Source organism: Balaenoptera physalus (genome assembly GCF_965194825.1).
Source record: "Balaenoptera physalus genome assembly, chromosome: 5".
Taxonomy (NCBI): domain Eukaryota; kingdom Metazoa; phylum Chordata; class Mammalia; order Artiodactyla; family Balaenopteridae; genus Balaenoptera; species Balaenoptera physalus.
Genome location: NC_138884.1, coordinates 28,148,305 through 28,157,094, shown reverse-complemented (window position 1 = coordinate 28,157,094; position 8,790 = coordinate 28,148,305).

Sequence of the window (8,790 nt, the reverse complement as noted above, 5' to 3'; positions counted from 1 at the left end):
TGAGAATGCCATGCTAAGAAGTTTAAACTTAATCCTGGAGGTTACCTACAACCATGAAAAGATTTTATTTTTATTTATTTATTTTTTTTTTTTTACAGAAGGTCCTTGTTGGTCATCTATTTTAGATATAGCAATGAGTACATGTCAATCCCGAACTCCCAATCTATCTCTACCCACCACCATTCACCCCTGGTAAGCCTAAGTTCATTCTCTAAGGCTGTGAGTCTGTTTCTGTTTTGTAAATAAGTTCATTTGTATTGGTTTTTTTTAGATTCCGCATATAAACGATATCATATGATATTTGCCTTTCTCTGTCTGACTTACTTCATTTAGTATGATCATCTCCATGAAAAGATTTAAACAGAATGATATGAGCAGATTTGCATTTAAGAAAAATCACTTTGACAAATGTGTGCAATACCAAGAAGGTTGGATAGTTGTGAAGAAGAACAAGAGTCCAAGTGAGAAAAAAAAAAAAAAAAAATCACAAAACTAAGGCAATGGCAGTGAGAATGAGAAGGATGGAATGAATTTGAGATCAATGATAGAATCAAGAGAGGTGACAATTTTGATATGGGGAAGGTTGATGAAAAAGGCAGATGTACTGATGTTTTCAGGTTTTAGCCTTGGGGTGATGTCATTAACATGATCTTGAAATTGTGAAAAGAGAGTGAGAAAAATATTTTAAATGATATGCAGAACCCAATCAGATGACAATTAAATACCTTAGAAGGCAATGAAAGAAAAAATCCAATTCACACAGAGAAGAAAATGAGCTGCAAATCTTGTGAGGGCTTTGCAGATTTACCCGATGTGAGAACTAGGGACTGTGTAACTGGAATCCAGGGAACAGACTTCAAGTCCACACCATCTGCATTTACATCACAGTTCGAAAGCTTGGGCAGACAGGTGGTGGCATAAAAACAAAAAGTTCACCTTGCATATTTGCAACGTAAGACCTCACTTTCAGCCCAAACTGCTCATGGCTATGCAACCTCAGTCAGCTGAGAAGCCAACCCTGCAAATCGCTTGGGGTGGTAACCTCAAAATTGTATGAGATGAAATGATTACATTCTCAACCCCAGGAAGAGTTACATTAAGTATCAAAATTATTAAGTAAATAAAATCTATAATAGTAATATTTTGTGGCAAGGAAAAAATCTGCACATATTAGATATTTTAGGTTTAAGAGACTATTTCTTATTGGATTAATTTTATAATTCTAATCTAAAATGTATAAATGATAGTTGACTTAGACTTGAGGTCTTAAATTGCAATTCTACTAGTTCATAAACAATATTGGAACATTTCAGAGAATGTAAGATTAGGCATAGGTATAAATTTAATTTACTAGCAAATGTCGTATATTAATGCATATATGTGGAATCTAGAAAAGTGGTATAGATGATTTTACTTGCAAAGCAGAAATAGAGACACAGACGTAGAGAACAAATGTATGGATACCAAGGGGGAAAGGGGTGGGGGGGTGGGATTAATTTGGAGATTGGGATTGACGTATATACACTATTGATATGATGTATAAAACAGATAACTAACGAGAACCTACTGTATAGCACAGGGAACTCTACTCAATGCTCTGTGGTGACCTAAATGGGAAAGAAAGCCAAACAAGAGGGGATATATGTATACGTATAGCTGATTCACTTTACTGTACAGTAGAAACTAACATAACATTATAAGGCAACTATACTCCAATAAAATCTTTTTTAAAAAAACAAATTAAACAAATAAACAAATAAATTTAGTTTACTAGATTTATAAGAATTGATTATTGATTAAGCACTTGGAAAGGTTTTATTTTTATTTTTTAGTGACTCAAATGAAGTACTTTTAAAAGAAATCTAATATCAATATTTAAATGTAGTTTAGAATGTTTAGAGAAAAGGAAGTAAATGGTTAAAACAAACATAAGTGATTAAAATTGCCAATTAATAAATATAATAATAATTAAATTTGTAGGTTAGACTAAAAATAAAATATTAAAGAAGATGTAGCTCTGATCTTTTCTGGGCCCCTAAGCCATCCATAAGGGCATCAAAAAAAGTAACATTGACAGGTGATTAAGGGGCTACAGGAGAAAGGGCAATTATGGAGTTAAATGATGTGGTGCCTATGGGATATGCATATGAGACATGGATTATATTCTGAATGTTTATTCTTTTAAAAATATAGGCTGAGTGCCTATCAAATCCCATATGCCCTGGCAATATAGTAATGAACAAAATAAACATGATCTGCATATAATATTGGAGAAGAAAAATGGTGAACATGGACCTGGAGATTATCATGCAAAGTGAAGTAAGTCAGACAGAGAAAGACAAATATATGATATCGCTTATATGTGGACTCTAAAAAAAAAAAAATACACATGAACTTATTTACAAAACTGAAACAGACTCACAGACTTAGAGAATGAACTTATGATTACCAAGGGGGAAGGATGGGGGTAGGGATATATTGGGAGTTTGGGATTGATATGTACACACTGCTATATTTAAAATAGATAACTCACAAGGACCTACTGTAAAAAATAAAAAATAAATTAAAATGTTTTAAAATGTAAGTCTTGATAAGTGCAGTAGACAGAATTAAAATAGTGGAAAATGACAGAGAGTGACTAAGGGCTACTTTAGATTAGGTGGGCAGGAGGTATTTATCTATGGAAGTAAAATTTACAACAAAATTCTAATTATCCAAAAAGAGTCAATGTTCCTACAATAAGAGGAGATGGACGTCTGTTCAGAGGGGTTGGGGCAAAGACCCTGTGGCAGAAATAAGTTCAGCGAGTTTAAGGAAAATAGAAGCTCTTTGTCTGGTGTCTAGCAGGTAAGGAAAAGGCTAGGAGACGAGGTCAAAGACTCTGCAAAGGTCCTATCTTGTAAGACAAAGTGAGGAGTTTGGATTTTATTCTAAGGGTGGTAAGAAAATTTTAGAGAATTTCGGGCAGAGGAGAAAGATCTAATTTCAATTTTAACAAAATCACTGCATTAAGAATGGATGATAGGGCTTCGCTGGTGGCGCAGTGGTTAAGAATCCACCTGCCAATGCAGGGGACACGGGTTCGAGCCCTGGCCCGGGAAGACCCCACAGGCCATGGAGCAACTAAGCCCGTGCGCCACAACTACTGAGCCTGCGCTCTAGAGCCCACGAGCCACAACTACTGAAGCTCGCGCGCCTAGAGCCCGTGCTCGGCAACAAGAGAAGCCACTGCAACGAGAAGCCCGTGCACCGCAACAAAGAGTAGCCCCTGCTCGCCACAACTAGAGAAAGCTCCTGCGCAGCAACGAAGACCCAACGCAGCCAGAAATAAATAAATTTATGTATAAAAAAAAAAAAAGAATGGTTGATAGAGAGACAAGACCAGTTACCAGATACTGAGATCACCCTGTTGAGACATGATGGTGACTTGGATAAGGGTGATTTCGGATCTGTCTTATAGGTGGAGGAAACAGAACTTGATGATGGGGGGGGGTGGGGGGGATGGGGGGCGTGGGGGGTGGGGGGCGTAGGAGAAATGGAAAAGTGAAAAAGAGGAGTCAGGAATAACTCGTAAATTTTAGGTCTGAGCATATGGATGAATGTTGGTGGTTTTGTACTGACATAAGAAAGACACAGAGAGGAAGAAATTGAAGATGTGGGGCACAAAATTCAATGGTTTGATTTTGTCCGTGATCGCTTGAGATATTTATTATCATTTAAGCGGAAATGTCTAGTACCTGGTTGGAAATACAACTCTACAATTCAGTAAAGTGATTAGGTTAGACATAGATGGGAGGTTATTTGTATGTACCACAATGTACCTAAATATAACATGGTTTGTTTTCTTCCAAAAAATGATCGCTCAGAAGAGGAGCTCCTATACTTGAATGTCTCACAGGATGGGGCATAATAACAATTATATCAGTAGACTGATCTTATGAGCTGTTATCAGAAGTCAGACAAAGCCATGAGAAATATGTAGAATTCAATTACTAGACATAGCCATAAGAGAGTTTGAGAATTCTGAGAGTATATAAGAACAAAGGATTAAATCGAATTCAAAGACTTTTAGAATTCAAGAGAAAAGGTATTTCTATTCCTTATGACCCCCAAAAGCCAAAGAAATAAAAAATCCAGACAAGGGACCAGTCTCAGTAGGACATGCTAATTTCTATGGGTACAATAAAGAGTTAGGCAGTATATATACTAAGAATCCAAGTAAGAAGTCTATGTGTCTATTTTGATTTATAGAGTCATAGCAACTATAAATAAAGTTCTATGTATTCCACCATAGTGACTGACAGGAATCCAGTGTGTTTCATGCCTGGAATCTCTGGTTGTATGTAAACTTAATTAACTAGGATGTTAATTCTCTTCCTTAATGAGTACGCATCTTTCACCAGTGTGTTTATATTTGTAATTTATTTAAAATTGTTTAACATAACCAGTGGTAAAATTTTATGTTAGTTTGTTCCAGTCTACATCTAAGGAAGGCCAGTTTCCGAAAGCAGGAATTCACATTTCAGGTAGAGATAGCTAGCATTTGATTGGAAAGTTCACATTCTTTGCGTGGCTAATAAATGCACGTCAATTATGTTTAGTTCTTAGCAAAGCTGGGACTTTGATCATTTGCATGACGCATGGCTTCTCATTGACAAAAATTAGTAATGTTCAGTGTTGTTTAACATATTGTTTAGAATATTATAGAGACATTCCCCCACATTTGGATGAACCAAAATCTAGAGTCCTGTAAACTACACTTTTAGGTACAGCACCCAAGGCTGGATCCCTAAATGATCTCACGTTCAGCTGCTGGTTCTGAAGATTTTTGGTTGCCTGTCTCCAATACATGATCAGCCAAATCCTGACACAAGAATATTGCTGAATTTGCCTTCGGTAAGTCTTTCATATAAGAGGCTGTTTATCACCAAAAAGAACAGAGAGCTGTGACTTCAGTAGACTTACAGAACAGGTTACATTACTGTGATGTGACTTAGTGATTGCTCACTAAAAGGCATTGGTGTGGCAGGCAGAATCTAGGCTGACACTTTTCTGCATAATTTCCTAGTTGTGAAGAGGAGCTAACTTTCACCTATTTATTAGCTATAAGTGACAATAAACATTTACCAAAAATAACAAATTGGTTCCAGCCAGTTTACAAACCCAGGTAAGAATGTGTATTAAATAACCTCAGTAGATGTCTTTCTAAATAAACATGATTTTTCAATCCCAGTAATATCTAAAACTAATTTTAAGAAGATTAGAAAATCAAGACCAGAATATAGCTATCAATAATTTTGTGTTAAGAAGGAATCTGTGCAAAACACTGTAAATCAACTATACTTCGATAAAAAATTTTTTAAATAAAAATAATTTTTAAAAAGAAGTAATCTGTGCATATTTGGTGATATATGTCATTGTAATGATTAAGAGAATTTGGCCTATTTAAGTGACAACTTAAAATCCATATCTGAGTAATTTATGCTTTGGGATTTGGAGTTTACATCTTACTACATTATAGTATTGAAACATTTACAATAACTTGAGTTTCACCATATATATAAGTTTATTTCGTTAGATTTATACAATTTTTTTAGTATTTGGAAATGTTTATCCTTTAAAGCCAGGTAATTGAAGTAGTTCAAAATGAAATCAAATAGGTTAAATTTATAAATGTAGTTTAAAATATTTGAAGATGTTTTATTAACTAAGCTTATAAACAGAAACAAACATTTTTCAAAAGCCCTTTTAAACATATTGTTAATATTTGCTATATTTATAAATAGAATGTAGAGATTTATAACCTCTACTTTAAGGAACAAAAGGCATTATAATATGATAACTCAATATATTATTACATTTTAAAACCAGAAATCAACTCTATTTCTGTGCAAAAGACAACAAACAAATCTCAAGGGCACCAAAAACTCAGATTAGCGGGTAATTCTATTTGAAAATCAAAGTAATATTTAGGGAAAACTCAGGCACAGAGGACTTCAATTAAGTTGTTTTTTTTTAAATTTATTTTATTGAACTATAGTTGATTTACAATGTTGTATTAGTTTCTGATGTACAGCAAAGTGATTCATATATAATATATATATGAATATATATTTTTTTCATATTCCTTTACATTATGGTTTATTACATGATAGTGAATATAGTTCCCTTTGCTATACAATAGGACCTTGTTGTTAATCCACTCTGTATATAATAGTTTGCAGTTAATTCTAGTTTTAGATGTTGATGGAAGCCACCTTTCATAAAATGGAGGCAACTAAATAAAACATAGATTTAACTATCATGGAAGGTATGACCCCACAATTTTAAATGTTAGGTGTCCTTATAAGCAAATCTACTGAAATTACTTAAAGAAAGAGAGTGATTACTTTGTGGAGATCACAGATGCATCTACAAGACAAATGAAAAAATGGCTGTCCTAATGTTGCACAAATAATGTACAAATATCCCTAATGGGATAAAATGTCCAATGACAATATCATACAAAATTCCTAAAGGGCCAAAATACAACAAACTAGTGAATAAAACAAACAAACAAAAAAAGCAGACTCACAGATATAGACAAAAAACTGGTGGTTACCAGGGTTGGTGGGAGGGCAATATAGGGGTGAGGGAGTGGGAGGTACAACTACTGGGTGTAACATAGGCTCAAGGATTTATTGTACAACATAGGAAATATAGACAATATTTTGTAATAACTGTAAATGGAGTATATGCTTTAAAAATTATATTAAAATATTTTTTAAATTATATATTTTAAAAATTCCAATAGGGCTAAATCTTAAACACTTAAATGGAAGTGAAGATGAACATATTCTGGAAAACTGTTTTTAATGATTTGAAAGTGGCTCCAGTGATGACAGAGACTGATGCCCAAGGCCACAGTGAAGATTCTGCATGTATTTATTTCATGGAATGTAAGAATGGAAAAAGTAGTATCTCTACATTAATATATTATTTCATATAATATGTGATTGTTAATATGTGCAATCAAATTAACAAGTAAGCATATATTTAGCTAGTGTCTCTATAGCCCTAAAAGTGTATATATTTCAGCTGTTAAAATAAAATTTTAAACACTTTTCTTTGGATCTTCTCACTGGGAAAACTGAAAAACACTTTGTGTTTGAAGTCACCTTATATTCAGAAGATAAAATTAAAGCCTTGGGACTGGATGAGATTATGTAGGTAGAATGTGTATGGTTACATGTTTAGTTACAACACTTAGATACAGCATTTAAAGCCGAGAAAGAAGGTGAGGCCAGCAAGGGAGAGAAGGAAGGGTCAGTAAGGTAAGAGGAAAACTGGAAGGGCGTGATACAGTGGAAACCAAAGGAAAAATGTTTGAAGGGAAAGATAGCAGCCATCTGTGTAAAACCCTGAGGAAAGGCTAAGTAAGATAACAGGGAGGTGACCCCTGGATGTAGGGTATGGAGATCACTGGTGCACTCCATGAAAACAGTCTCTGAAAAGTGGCTGGTGGGGTTTGGGTAGAAGCCAGACTGGCATTAAGAAGAATGGATGAGGGGGTGACATTACAGACCAAAATCCTCTTTCGATTATTTGCCCCCCTTCTACCAAAAGCTGCATGGGCGGCTGCAGCTCCATCAATCACTTCTTCAAGGTTCACCCAGCAGCCCTCCAGCTGGACCAGGGAGCCCTGTGGGGATGCAGGTCTTCCTTTTCTTGTGGGTAGCAGGCCCTTCTCACACTCTGCCACAGTCATGTTGGTTTTTCTTATTTTCCTGTAACTGTTAAGAACAATACTCTCTTTAGTTATCCTTAAAATAGTGTCTCTATGGCATAGTTTGATAATTTAGCAGTATGCTCGATTGCTGCTATCATGTCTATTTCTAGGTTTAGCTCACGGCTGAAATATAAATGAAGGTCATGGCAGTCTTGCAGTCTGGTATTAGAAGACATCCACGTGCTGAGGAGTCAGGAATCCTCTGAAAGCCAGCCAAAAGGAGCGTCTTTTTAAAATGAAAAGTGAGTAAATGACAAATGCCAGAGGGAATAAATATCTGATTTTATCACTGAATGCCTTATTATTTGAGATATAGTGTAAAATTATGCAAATGCATTTATTTGAACTACATATGATTATATTCTTACTTATTAATGGCTCTCTTAGCAGCAAATACATTCTTCCTAATAGTAACGGGCTTTCTGCCACAGCAGAAGCTGATGGATGTTTGATCTAAAATCAGAATATTCTTACTTCCGTTTTATGTCAACAAAAATTAAGGCAACAGCGGAGCCCTCCTACTGAAGACTAAACACTTGAGTCAGAGAAGATCATTTAGAAAAAGGATTGGGTTACCCTTGTTATTCTATGTAGACTCATGAGACACATTTTGATAAATTATAGTTCTTTCTTGTACTGTTCTCTATTGTGATCTTTTGGTCTCTATTTTGGCTCCTCTTCACCCCCATGTACACACCCTACTTTCATGAAAGAGAGACACGGAGTGGGCATTTCAGGCTGGTAGCACTTAGGGAAGAGTTTTTCATAGGGTTCTGTTTAGGATTAAAGCAAAAGCCCCACCTGATAATAAAGTATAACTTTGCCCTTTTCTCTGCATATTTATTTCATCCAATGAAAGGTAGCTGTTATGGGGCTGGAATCTGGTATTCTTTTGTTACTTGACCAAGTAATGTCCTTGGGCAGCAAGTTATGTTTTCTTGTCCCAGTAAGAGCATACATTTTTTTTTTTTGAATCCATGAATCACTTTTAAGTTTTTTAAATATCAACCACAGAACTTGAT